Below are 13077 nucleotides of genomic sequence, written 5' to 3'. Positions count from 1 at the left end.
AGCTCACATACCTGTTAGCTCAGGTGAGTTTAAAAGGCTGCTGTTGATAACAAGGGCATTTGCTAAATAAATGGTGTGTGTGCAACAATATACTGAAAGGTCAATTATATTGTGCAGCTTATCTCACCACCTGTAGTTATTTAGGTGAAAGCTCCAAAATGCTTGCCTAATATGTCTGTTTATCCAAAAGGAAGTATAGAGGGAGAGCTAGATAGATAGCATTGCATTACATTACATTACATGGCAATGCAATGCACAGTTGCTGAAGTTGAACCAAAATGAGCTTGTCATGTGGCTTCTGCAACTTTTAACATGAAAAATCCAATGAGGAGAAGAAAAGCAAAGCCAAAGAGTCCATCCCAAAATACGACAAACAAGCAAAATGAACAAAAAGCATTGAATTCAATTCTTTCTGATTTTAGAAACTGCATTAAAGAAGGGGTGCACCAGTCCTGAAGATACTGCAATACCAGGTCAATGCGTGGAGTGGACAGAGCAAGCTCTTTTTCCATCTCCCTGTTCTAAAAATCCATTTAATATATGGTCCCCAGATAGGGGACGTATCAGATATTAAACTGATAAGAACAGATACTACACTTGATCTTAGCCAAAAGGCCGAGAAGCGATAACCAGAATTGGTTTCCGACTACGGTGCCACCCAAGGATTCTGAAAAGTCCATTTGTGGAGATGGCCACCTGGACTCCCGTTAAGAAGACATGCTGTCAACCTCTAGATCCCTCACATGCCTGCACTTTTCGGCTTGCTGCTGCTGCAATCCACGCGTTTTAGATCTGCATAACTCCACCTCTTTTAGCACAGTACCCTCAACCCCCGGCTGTTCCCACCCGCCTCAACACCGTTGGAAGGGAGGAGAACCAATTAAGGCGGGGGGGGGGGGTGGAACGAGCAGCTGTCTACCCTTAGCAGGAGGGTTGCTGATTAATTACCTCTCCTGCTGCTGCTGCTGCTGGCTGTCCAGCAGCAGACTGAAGGTGGCTGCTGCTGTGCGCAGGTATATAAAGGCTCAGAGCCTATTATGACACGCGCAGCCAGCGTTCCATTGCCACATTCCGTCTACTGCAGGCGGGATACCTGGATGGCTGAATGTCACTGAGAAGCTCACAGAGACCGCCATAAGCAACAGTTTAAAAGAATGCCACAGACTAATCAACCAAACTTTTTGGGTTGGTTTCTCTTTTATAGTCTGCAGGCATTAAATGAAAGAAGTCAGTGTTCCAGCAGAGGGAGACAACGTTTCAGAAAAGGCATTGTAGCAAACCAAAAAATAAATTTTAAGCGCAGCAGAGTAACCAGCTCACATACCTGTTAGCTCAGGTGAGTTTAAAAGGCTGCTGTTGATAACAAGGGCATTTGCTAAATAGATGGTGTGTGTGCAACAATATACTGAAAGGTCAATTATATTGTGCAGCTTATCTCACCACCTGTAGTTATTTAGGTGAAAGCTCCAAAATGCTTGCCTAATATGTCTGTTTATCCAAAAGGAAGTATAGAGGGAGAGCTAGATAGATAGCATTGCATTACATTACATTACATGGCAATGCAATGCACAGTTGCTGAAGTTGAACCAAAATGAGCTTGTCATGTGGCTTCTGCAACTTTTAACATGAAAAATCCAATGAGGAGAAGAAAAGCAAAGCCAAAGAGTCCATCCCAAAATACGACAAACAAGCAAAATGAACAAAAAGCATTGAATTCAATTCTTTCTGATTTTAGAAACTGCATTAAAGAAGGGGTGCACCGGTCCTGAAGATACTGCAATACCAGGTCAATGCGTGGAGTGGACAGAGCAATCTCTTTTTCCATCTCCCTGTTCTAAAAATCCATTTAATATATGGTCCCCAGATAGGGGACGTATCAGATATTAAACTGATAAGAACAGATACTACACTTGATCTTAGCCAAAAGGCCGAGAAGCGATAACCAGAATTGGTTTCCGACTACGGTGCCACCCAAGGATTCTGAAAAGTCCATTTGTGGAGATGGCCACCTGGACTCCCGTTAAGAAGACATGCTGTCAACCTCTAGATCCCTCACATGCCTGCACTTTTCGGCTTGCTGCTGCTGCAATCCACGCGTTTTAGATCTGCATAACTCCACCTCTTTTAGCACAGTACCCTCAACCCCCGGCTGTTCCCACCCGCCTCAACACCGTTGGAAGGGAGGAGAACCAATTAAGGCGGGGGGGGGGGTGGAACGAGCAGCTGTCTACCCTTAGCAGGAGGGTTGCTGATTAATTACCTCTCCTGCTGCTGCTGCTGCTGGCTGTCCAGCAGCAGACTGAAGGTGGCTGCTGCTGTGCGCAGGTATATAAAGGCTCAGAGCCTATTATGACACGCGCAGCCAGCGTTCCATTGCCACATTCCGTCTACTGCAGGCGGGATACCTGGATGGCTGAATGTCACTGAGAAGCTCACAGAGACCGCCATAAGCAACAGTTTAAAAGAATGCCACAGACTAATCAACCAAACTTTTTGGGTTGGTTTCTCTTTTATAGTCTGCAGGCATTAAATGAAAGAAGTCAGTGTTCCAGCAGAGGGAGACAACGTTTCAGAAAAGGCATTGTAGCAAACCAAAAAAGAAATTTTAAGCGCAGCAGAGTAACCAGCTCACATACCTGTTAGCTCAGGTGAGTTTAAAAGGCTGCTGTTGATAACAAGGGCATTTGCTAAATAGATGGTGTGTGTGCAACAATATACTGAAAGGTCAATTATATTGTGCAGCTTATCTCACCACCTGTAGTTATTTAGGTGAAAGCTCCAAAATGCTTGCCTAATATGTCTGTTTATCCAAAAGGAAGTATAGAGGGAGAGCTAGATAGATAGCATTGCATTACATTACATTACATGGCAATGCAATGCACAGTTGCTGAAGTTGAACAAAAATGAGCTTGTCATCTGGCTTCTGCAACTTTAACATGAAAAATCCAATGAGGAGAAGAAAAGCAAAGCCAAAGAGTCCATCCCAAAATCCGACAAACAAGCAAAATGAACAAAAAGCATTGAATTCAATTCTTTCTGATTTTAGAAACTGCATTAAAGAAGGGGTGCACCGGTCCTGGAGATACTGCAATACCAGGTCAATGCGTGGAGTGGACAGAGCAAGCTCTTTTTCCATCTCCCTGTTCTAAAAATCCATTTAATATATGGTCCCCAGATAGGGGACGTATCAGATATTAAACTGATAAGAACAGATACTACACTTGATCTTAGCCAAAAGGCCGAGAAGCGATAACCAGAATTGGTTTCCGACTACGGTGCCACCCAAGGATTCTGAAAAGTCCATTTGTGGAGATGGCCACCTGGACTCCCGTTAAGAAGACATGCTGTCAACCTCTAGATCCCTCACATGCCTGCACTTTTCGGCTTGCTGCTGCTGCAATCCACGCGTTTTAGATCTGCATAACTCCACCTCTTTTAGCACAGTACCCTCAACCCCCGGCTGTTCCCACCCGCCTCAACACCGTTGGAAGGGAGGAGAACCAATTAAGGCGGGGGGGGGTGGAACGAGCAGCTGTCTACCCTTAGCAGGAGGGTTGCTGATTAATTACCTCTCCTGCTGCTGCTGCTGCTGGCTGTCCAGCAGCAGACTGAAGGTGGCTGCTGCTGTGCGCAGGTATATAAAGGCTCAGAGCCTATTATGACACGCGCAGCCAGCGTTCCATTGCCACATTCCGTCTACTGCAGGCGGGATACCTGGATGGCTGAATGTCACTGAGAAGCTCACAGAGACCGCCATAAGCAACAGTTTAAAAGAATGCCACAGACTAATCAACCAAACTTTTTGGGTTGGTTTCTCTTTTATAGTCTGCAGGCATTAAATGAAAGAAGTCAGTGTTCCAGCAGAGGGAGACAACGTTTCAGAAAAGGCATTGTAGCAAACCAAAAAAGAAATTTTAAGCGCAGCAGAGTAACCAGCTCACATACCTGTTAGCTCAGGTGAGTTTAAAAGGCTGCTGTTGATAACAAGGGCATTTGCTAAATAGATGGTGTGTGTGCAACAATATACTGAAAGGTCAATTATATTGTGCAGCTTATCTCACCACCTGTAGTTATTTAGGTGAAAGCTCCAAAATGCTTGCCTAATATGTCTGTTTATCCAAAAGGAAGTATAGAGGGAGAGCTAGATAGATAGCATTGCATTACATTACATTATATGGCAATGCAATGCACAGTTGCTGAAGTTGAACCAAAATGAGCTTGTCATCTGGCTTCTGCAACTTTTAACATGAAAAATCCAATGAGGAGAAGAAAAGCAAAGCCAAAGAGTCCATCCCAAAATCCGACAAACAAGCAAAATGAACAAAAAGCATTGAATTCAATTCTTTCTGATTTTAGAAACTGCATTAAAGAAGGGGTGCACCGGTCCTGGAGATACTGCAATACCAGGTCAATGCGTGGAGTGGACAGAGCAAGCTCTTTTTCCATCTCCCTGTTCTAAAAATCCATTTAATATATGGTCCCCAGATAGGGGACGTATCAGATATTAAACTGATAAGAACAGATACTACACTTGATCTTAGCCAAAAGGCCGAGAAGCGATAACCAGAATTGGTTTCCGACTATGGTGCCACCCAAGGATTCTGAAAAGTCCATTTGTGGAGATGGCCACCTGGACTCCCGTTAAGAAGACATGCTGTCAACCTCTAGATCCCTCACATGCCTGCACTTTTCGGCTTGCTGCTGCTGCAATCCACGCGTTTTAGATCTGCATAACTCCACCTCTTTTAGCACAGTACCCTCAACCCCCGGCTGTTCCCACCCGCCTCAACACCGTTGGAAGGGAGGAGAACCAATTAAGGCGGGGGGGGGGGGGTGGAACGAGCAGCTGTCTACCCTTAGCAGGAGGGTTGCTGATTAATTACCTCTCCTGCTGCTGCTGCTGCTGGCTGTCCAGCAGCAGACTGAAGGTGGCTGCTGCTGTGCGCAGGTATATAAAGGCTCAGAGCCTATTATGACACGCGCAGCCAGCGTTCCATTGCCACATTCCGTCTACTGCAGGCGGGATACCTGGATGGCTGAATGTCACTGAGAAGCTCACAGAGACCGCCATAAGCAACAGTTTAAAAGAATGCCACAGACTAATCAACCAAACTTTTTGGGTTGGTTTCTCTTTTATAGTCTGCAGGCATTAAATGAAAGAAGTCAGTGTTCCAGCAGAGGGAGACAACGTTTCAGAAAAGGCATTGTAGCAAACCAAAAAAGAAATTTTAAGCGCAGCAGAGTAACCAGCTCACATACCTGTTAGCTCAGGTGAGTTTAAAAGGCTGCTGTTGATAACAAGGGCATTTGCTAAATAGATGGTGTGTGTGCAACAATATACTGAAAGGTCAATTATATTGTGCAGCTTATCTCACCACCTGTAGTTATTTAGGTGAAAGCTCCAAAATGCTTGCCTAATATGTCTGTTTATCCAAAAGGAAGTATAGAGGGAGAGCTAGATAGATAGCATTGCATTACATTACATTACATGGCAATGCAATGCACAGTTGCTGAAGTTGAACCAAAATGAGCTTGTCATCTGGCTTCTGCAACTTTTAACATGAAAAATCCAATGAGGAGAAGAAAAGCAAAGCCAAAGAGTCCATCCCAAAATCCGACAAACAAGCAAAATGAACAAAAAGCATTGAATTCAATTCTTTCTGATTTTAGAAACTGCATTAAAGAAGGGGTGCACCGGTCCTGGAGATACTGCAATACCAGGTCAATGCGTGGAGTGGACAGAGCAAGCTCTTTTTCCATCTCCCTGTTCTAAAAATCCATTTAATATATGGTCCCCAGATAGGGGACGTATCAGATATTAAACTGATAAGAACAGATACTACACTTGATCTTAGCCAAAAGGCCGAGAAGCGATAACCAGAATTGGTTTCCAACTACGGTGCCACCCAAGGATTCTGAAAAGTCCATTTGTGGAGATGGCCACCTGGACTCCCGTTAAGAAGACATGCTGTCAACCTCTAGATCCCTCACATGCCTGCACTTTTCGGCTTGCTGCTGCTGCAATCCACGCGTTTTAGATCTGCATAACTCCACCTCTTTTAGCACAGTACCCTCAACCCCCGGCTGTTTCCACCCGCCTCAACACCGTTGGAAGGGAGGAGAACCAATTAAGGCGGGGGGGGGGGGGGGTGTGGAACGAGCAGCTGTCTACCCTTAGCAGGAGGGTTGCTGATTAATTACCTCTCCTGCTGCTGCTGCTGCTGGCTGTCCAGCAGCAGACTGAAGGTGGCTGCTGCTGTGCGCAGGTATATAAAGGCTCAGAGCCTATTATGACACGCGCAGCCAGCGTTCCATTGCCACATTCCGTCTACTGCAGGCGGGATACCTGGATGGCTGAATGTCACTGAGAAGCTCACAGAGACCGCCATAAGCAACAGTTTAAAAGAATGCCACAGACTAATCAACCAAACTTTTTGGGTTGGTTTCTCTTTTATAGTCTGCAGGCATTAAATGAAAGAAGTCAGTGTTCCAGCAGAGGGAGACAACGTTTCAGAAAAGGCATTGTAGCAAACCAAAAAAGAAATTTTAAGCGCAGCAGAGTAACCAGCTCACATGCCTGTTAGCTCAGGTGAGTTTAAAAGGCTGCTGTTGATAACAAGGGCATTTGCTAAATAGATGGTGTGTGTGCAACAATATACTGAAAGGTCAATTATATTGTGCAGCTTATCTCACCACCTGTAGTTATTTAGGTGAAAGCTCCAAAATGCTTGCCTAATATGTCTGTTTATCCAAAAGGAAGTATAGAGGGAGAGCTAGATAGATAGCATTGCATTACATTACATTACATGGCAATGCAATGCACAGTTGCTGAAGTTGAACCAAAATGAGCTTGTCATCTGGCTTCTGCAACTTTTAACATGAAAAATCCAATGAGGAGAAGAAAAGCAAAGCCAAAGAGTCCATCCCAAAATCCGACAAACAAGCAAAATGAACAAAAAGCATTGAATTCAATTCTTTCTGATTTTAGAAACTGCATTAAAGAAGGGGTGCACCGGTCCTGGAGATACTGCAATACCAGGTCAATGCGTGGAGTTGACAGAGCAAGCTCTTTTTCCATCTCCCTGTTCTAAAAATCCATTTAATATATGGTCCCCAGATAGGGGACGTATCAGATATTAAACTGATAAGAACAGATACTACACTTGATCTTAGCCAAAAGGCCGAGAAGCGATAACCAGAATTGGTTTCCGACTACGGTGCCACCCAAGGATTCTGAAAAGTCCATTTGTGGAGATGGCCACCTGGACTCCCGTTAAGAAGACATGCTGTCAACCTCTAGATCCCTCACATGCCTGCACTTTTCGGCTTGCTGCTGCTGCAATCCACGCGTTTTAGATCTGCATAACTCCACCTCTTTTAGCACAGTACCCTCAACCCCCGGCTGTTCCCACCCGCCTCAACACCGTTGGAAGGGAGGAGAACCAATTAAGGCGGGGGGGGGTGGAACGAGCAGCTGTCTACCCTTAGCAGGAGGGTTGCTGATTAATTACCTCTCCTGCTGCTGCTGCTGCTGGCTGTCCAGCAGCAGACTGAAGGTGGCTGCTGCTGTGCGCAGGTATATAAAGGCTCAGAGCCTATTATGACACGCGCAGCCAGCGTTCCATTGCCACATTCCGTCTAACTGCAGGCGGGATACCTGGATGGCTGAATGTCACTGAGAAGCTCACAGAGACCGCCATAAGCAACAGTTTAAAAGAATGCCACAGACTAATCAACCAAACTTTTTGGGTTGGTTTCTCTTTTATAGTCTGCAGGCATTAAATGAAAGAAGTCAGTGTTCCAGCAGAGGGAGACAACGTTTCAGAAAAGGCATTGTAGCAAACCAAAAAAGAAATTTTAAGCGCAGCAGAGTAACCAGCTCACATACCTGTTAGCTCAGGTGAGTTTAAAAGGCTGCTGTTGATAACAAGGGCATTTGCTAAATAGATGGTGTGTGTGCAACAATATACTGAAAGGTCAATTATATTGTGCAGCTTATCTCACCACCTGTAGTTATTTAGGTGAAAGCTCCAAAATGCTTGCCTAGTATGTCTGTTTATCCAAAAGGAAGTATAGAGGGAGAGCTAGATAGATAGCATTGCATTACATTACATTACATGGCAATGCAATGCACAGTTGCTGAAGTTGAACCAAAATGAGCTTGTCATCTGGCTTCTGCAACTTTTAACATGAAAAATCCAATGAGGAGAAGAAAAGCAAAGCCAAAGAGTCCATCCCAAAATCCGACAAACAAGCAAAATGAACAAAAAGCATTGAATTCAATTCTTTCTGATTTTAGAAACTGCATTAAAGAAGGGGTGCACCGGTCCTGGAGATACTGCAATACCAGGTCAATGCGTGGAGTGGACAGAGCAAGCTCTTTTTCCATCTCCCTGTTCTAAAAATCCATTTAATATATGGTCCCCAGATAGGGGACGTATCAGATATTAAACTGATAAGAACAGATACTACACTTGATCTTAGCCAAAAGGCCGAGAAGCGATAACCAGAATTGGTTTCCGACTACGGTGCCACCCAAGGATTCTGAAAAGTCCATTTGTGGAGATGGCCACCTGGACTCCCGTTAAGAAGACATGCTGTCAACCTCTAGATCCCTCACATGCCTGCACTTTTCGGCTTGCTGCTGCTGCAATCCACGCGTTTTAGATCTGCATAACTCCACCTCTTTTAGCACAGTACCCTCAACCCCCGGCTGTTCCCACCCGCCTCAACACCGTTGGAAGGGAGGAGAACCAATTAAGGCGGGGGGGGGGTGGAACGAGCAGCTGTCTACCCTTAGCAGGAGGGTTGCTGATTAATTACCTCTCCTGCTGCTGCTGCTGCTGCTGGCTGTCCAGCAGCAGACTGAAGGTGGCTGCTGCTGTGCGCAGGTATATAAAGGCTCAGAGCCTATTATGACACGCGCAGCCAGCGTTCCATTGCCACATTCCGTCTACTGCAGGCGGGATACCTGGATGGCTGAATGTCACTGAGAAGCTCGCAGAGACCGCCATAAGCAACAGTTTAAAAGAATGCCACAGACTAATCAACCAAACTTTTTGGGTTGGTTTCTCTTTTATAGTCTGCAGGCATTAAATGAAAGAAGTCAGTGTTCCAGCAGAGGGAGACAACGTTTCAGAAAAGGCATTGTAGCAAACCAAAAAAGAAATTTTAAGCGCAGCAGAGTAACCAGCTCACATACCTGTTAGCTCAGGTGAGTTTAAAAGGCTGCTGTTGATAACAAGGGCATTTGCTAAATAGATGGTGTGTGTGCAACAATATACTGAAAGGTCAATTATATTGTGCAGCTTATCTCACCACCTGTAGTTATTTAGGTGAAAGCTCCAAAATGCTTGCCTAATATGTCTGTTTATCCAAAAGGAAGTATAGAGGGAGAGCTAGATAGATAGCATTGCATTACATTACATTACATGGCAATGCAATGCACAGTTGCTGAAGTTGAACCAAAATGAGCTTGTCATCTGGCTTCTGCAACTTTTAACATGAAAAATCCAATGAGGAGAAGAAAAGCAAAGCCAAAGAGTCCATCCCAAAATCCGACAAACAAGCAAAATGAACAAAAAGCATTGAATTCAATTCTTTCTGATTTTAGAAACTGCATTAAAGAAGGGGTGCACCGGTCCTGGAGATACTGCAATACCAGGTCAATGCGTGGAGTGGACAGAGCAAGCTCTTTTTCCATCTCCCTGTTCTAAAAATCCATTTAATATATGGTCCCCAGATAGGGGACGTATCAGATATTAAACTGATAAGAACAGATTTTTTGATTGAATATATCTTTTATTAGCACAAAAAATAAGTTAACAGACAGTGTACAGTGCCGCAGCCCAGTACACACAGAATTCTACATCATATTTACATAGCATGAGGATACGACGCACTAACTAGACACATCACACCCCTATGCTACACAAAACACTCAATCTGAAAGAAAAAGCATGTCAATCAATACAGTACGACGAATCGTGATAAGGGATGGGGATTGGGAAAAAGGGGATGGGGAGGGGAAAATCACAGGCCCGAAGCTTTATTGAAAGACAAGACACATAAGGGGAGAGGGGGAGGAGGGGTTTAGTCCTCATCCTCGTCCTCCGGACCGTCCACGATGGAATAGTCTCTGAGCAGGCTGTGGATCAGCCTGCGGCAGTCCTGGATGGACATCCTCTCCCTCGTCAAGATGAGCCGGTTCCTGGCGACCCAAACGGCATCCTTGAAGCAGTTCATAAGGCGCCAAGCCTCCTGGATGGCTCCGACGGTATGAACCCCAGGGAAGAGTCCGTAAAGCACAGAATGGTGCGATAGGGTCGCCCTGGGGACAGAGTTCCTCAGGTCGTCCTCAAGGGCAGTCAACAGGCGCTGTGCAAATCCGCAGTCCCAAAAAGTGTGCAAAGATGTTTCCTCCACGAAGGGGCACCTTGGGCAGTACCGGGTCTTGCACAGGTTCCGGGCATGCATGAATGACCGGACGGGCAGTCCGCCCTGAATCGCCATCCACGACAAGTCCTTGTGCCCGTTGGTCAGCCTGTCAGACGACACATTTGTCCACACAGTCTCCAGCGTGTCCTGGTGAAGTCCTGTGATGTTCTCCACGTCATCCTTGGCTCTGATGAGCTTGTGGATAGTTTTGGGCTTCCACAAGTCGGGCTTGAGTCCCTCCAGTTGATGTTCCCCCACAAATCGAACGACGTCTCCGTAGAACCATGGCGTCGTCCAGTTGTAGGGGAAGGAGCTGTCCCACTTGTCCCAGCCGAGTCGCCTCCAAAGAGGAAGCAGGAAGAAGCGAGACATGGACCTGCCCGCGGAGCCATTCTTGACTTGCAAAGTCCGGCGGACACAATCACACACAAAAGAGGATCGCAGGAGGGTGGGGATATCTGGAACGCCCTTCCCACCCTTGCGAGGCTCCTTGTACATGACGGCCCGCCTGACTCTGTCCATCTTGGATCCCCAGACAAAGTGAAACACTGTCCTGGTAATGGCCCTGCACACAGTGACGTGTGGGGGCCAGGCCTGCGCCGTGTACTGCAAGACGGGCAGGACCTCATTACGCAGGACGAGTGCCTTACCCTCACAAGTGAGGTGTCTGAGGCTCCAGAGTCCGATCCGTTGCTTCACTTTGGCCAAGCGTTCTTGCCAGGACTTGAGGGCCGCTCCTTCCTTCCCGAACCAGACTCCCAGCACCTTGAGGAAATCCGGTTGAATGTTGAAGGGGAAGGGGGCGGAGGAGGCCGGCTGCCAATCCCCGAAGAGCATGGCTTCCGACTTCCTGCAGTTGACTTTGGCCCCTGAAGCCCGGCCGAACCTCTCACACGTCTGGACGAGGGCGTCGACTGAACCACGATCAGCGCAGAAGACGGTGACGTCGTCCATGTAGAGCGAGCACTTGACCTCGTGTCGTCCCGGACCCGGTGCGGTGATCCCTCTGATCTCTCCATTCTGCCGGATAGCCTCTGCGAAGAGTTCTATAACACAAACAAAAAGAAGAGGTGATAGAGGGCAGCCTTGTCTGACCCCAGAGAGGACAGGGAAGGGGTCAGTCTTCCAGCCGTTCACCAACACCGAGCTGTGGATATCAAAATACATCAGACGGACATACGAACAAAACATGTTACCCAAACCTAACCGGTGCAGAGCTCGGCCCATGAACTCGTGGGAAACCCGGTCGAAGGCCTTCTCCTGATCCAAGGAGACCAGGGCCGCGTGTGCGCGGCGGACCTTGATGTACTCGACCGTGTCCCGCACGAGAGCGAGGCTGTCTGCGATGCGACGTCCAGGGATGCCGCAGGTCTGGTCCGGTTTGATGATCCGTCCGATGACCGTCTTAAGTCGTGTCGCCATCGTCTTGGCCAGGATCTTGTAGTCCACGTTGAGCAGAGTGATGGGACGCCAATTCCTCAGGTCGCACCTCTCTCCCTTCCGCTTGTACAGGATCATGACCATTCCTTCCCTCAAAGATGGAGGCATTCTACCTTCCACCACCATCTCCTTGTACAGGTCCAACAGGTCCGGACAGATGAGGTCTCCCAGCGCTACATAGAGCTCCGCTGGAAGACCATCACTGCCCGGGGTCCTGCCGGTCCTAAAGGATTTAGCGGCAGAGAGCAATTCGCCCACCATCAGAGGTTTGTCCAAGGCTGCCGTGCCTGCAGGATCAAGATGGTTAGTGATACCTGACAGGAACTTATCAGCAGCGTCGGGGTCGGTAGTCTTGTGGGAGTAGAGTTCGCTGTAGAAGTCGCTGACGACCCTCATCACGTCCTCCTTCCCACGTCGCATGTTTCCGCTCTCGTCTCGCAGCTCGTTCAGGGGCGTGTGACCGGCATGAAGTTTCCTGAAAAAGAATGAGTTACATTTCTCACCCTTCTCCAGATTCTCCACTTTGGAACGGAAGACGATTCGCTTGGACTCCTCCTCAAAGTGCCTTTTCAGGCTCTTCTTGGTCTCCTCCAGCTCCTCCCTCACGTCCCAGCCGCAGTGAAGAAGGTCCTGCAGCGACCGCAGCTCGCGCTGCAGCCCTCTGAAGTCCCTCCTCTTCTCACACGCCTGTTGTCGACCCTTGGCCTGAAAGAAACAGCGAAACTCAAGTTTAACATATTCCCACCAATCAGAGACTGTTTGGAAGCTACCCTTGTAGGACTGCCACATTGCGTAGGCTGCTCTCAGCTCCTCCACGACTTCATCCTGAGCCAGCAGAGCACAATTCAGCTTCCAGGAGCCGGGGCCGGACGGAAAACCGTCGCCGAGGACACCTTGTAAGTGAATGGCTCTGTGGTCGGAGAAGAAGCAGGGGACCATCGAGTGCCTACTCTGCCTGACTGCCCGAGAGGTGAACACAAAGTCAATCCTGGAGCGGAGTGAGCCATCGGGTCGGCTCCACGAATAGTTCGTGGAGCCTCTCCCCATGGAGCCCACCACGTCCTGAAGAGAGGCCTCGGTTACCATCTCGATGAGCAGCTTGGACGTGATGTCCAACTTGGCAGATGTGCCAGAACTACGACCATCCTCCTCGATGGGGCAGTTGAAATCCTCGGCCATCACTAAGGTCCTGGTGGTGGC

The 13077-nt window shown here is 47.5% G+C and overlaps 8 non-coding genes across 8 annotated transcripts; all 8 read right to left on the bottom strand.

Moving 5' to 3' along the window:
• Window positions 1-436: 436 nt before the first annotated feature.
• LOC141205390 (U2 spliceosomal RNA) lies at window positions 437-627 on the bottom strand. The gene has a single exon (XR_012276157.1). It is a non-coding gene; the product is annotated as a U2 spliceosomal RNA (small nuclear RNA).
• A 1122-nt stretch (window positions 628-1749) lies between these two features.
• LOC141205420 (U2 spliceosomal RNA) lies at window positions 1750-1940 on the bottom strand. The gene has a single exon (XR_012276186.1). It is a non-coding gene; the product is annotated as a U2 spliceosomal RNA (small nuclear RNA).
• A 1120-nt stretch (window positions 1941-3060) lies between these two features.
• On the bottom strand, window positions 3061-3251 carry LOC141205137 (U2 spliceosomal RNA). Its single transcript, XR_012275911.1, has one exon. It is a non-coding gene; the product is annotated as a U2 spliceosomal RNA (small nuclear RNA).
• Window positions 3252-4370: 1119 nt separating this feature from the next.
• On the bottom strand, window positions 4371-4561 carry LOC141205136 (U2 spliceosomal RNA). The gene has a single exon (XR_012275910.1). It is a non-coding gene; the product is annotated as a U2 spliceosomal RNA (small nuclear RNA).
• A 1123-nt stretch (window positions 4562-5684) lies between these two features.
• LOC141205135 (U2 spliceosomal RNA) lies at window positions 5685-5875 on the bottom strand. Its single transcript, XR_012275909.1, has one exon. It is a non-coding gene; the product is annotated as a U2 spliceosomal RNA (small nuclear RNA).
• Window positions 5876-7002: 1127 nt separating this feature from the next.
• Window positions 7003-7193, bottom strand: LOC141205241 (U2 spliceosomal RNA). Its single transcript, XR_012276012.1, has one exon. It is a non-coding gene; the product is annotated as a U2 spliceosomal RNA (small nuclear RNA).
• A 1120-nt stretch (window positions 7194-8313) lies between these two features.
• Window positions 8314-8504, bottom strand: LOC141205134 (U2 spliceosomal RNA). Its single transcript, XR_012275908.1, has one exon. It is a non-coding gene; the product is annotated as a U2 spliceosomal RNA (small nuclear RNA).
• A 1123-nt stretch (window positions 8505-9627) lies between these two features.
• LOC141205444 (U2 spliceosomal RNA) lies at window positions 9628-9820 on the bottom strand. Its single transcript, XR_012276209.1, has one exon. It is a non-coding gene; the product is annotated as a U2 spliceosomal RNA (small nuclear RNA).
• Window positions 9821-13077: the final 3257 nt, after the last annotated feature.

Source organism: Phyllobates terribilis, unplaced genomic scaffold (assembly GCF_046119375.1).
Source record: "Phyllobates terribilis strain yellow unplaced genomic scaffold, ASM4611937v1 Scaffold_138__1_contigs__length_4804227, whole genome shotgun sequence".
Lineage (NCBI taxonomy): Eukaryota > Metazoa > Chordata > Amphibia > Anura > Dendrobatidae > Phyllobates > Phyllobates terribilis.
Note: the sequence above shows the minus strand (reverse complement) of the source record. Positions and strands in the feature narration are given on the sequence as shown.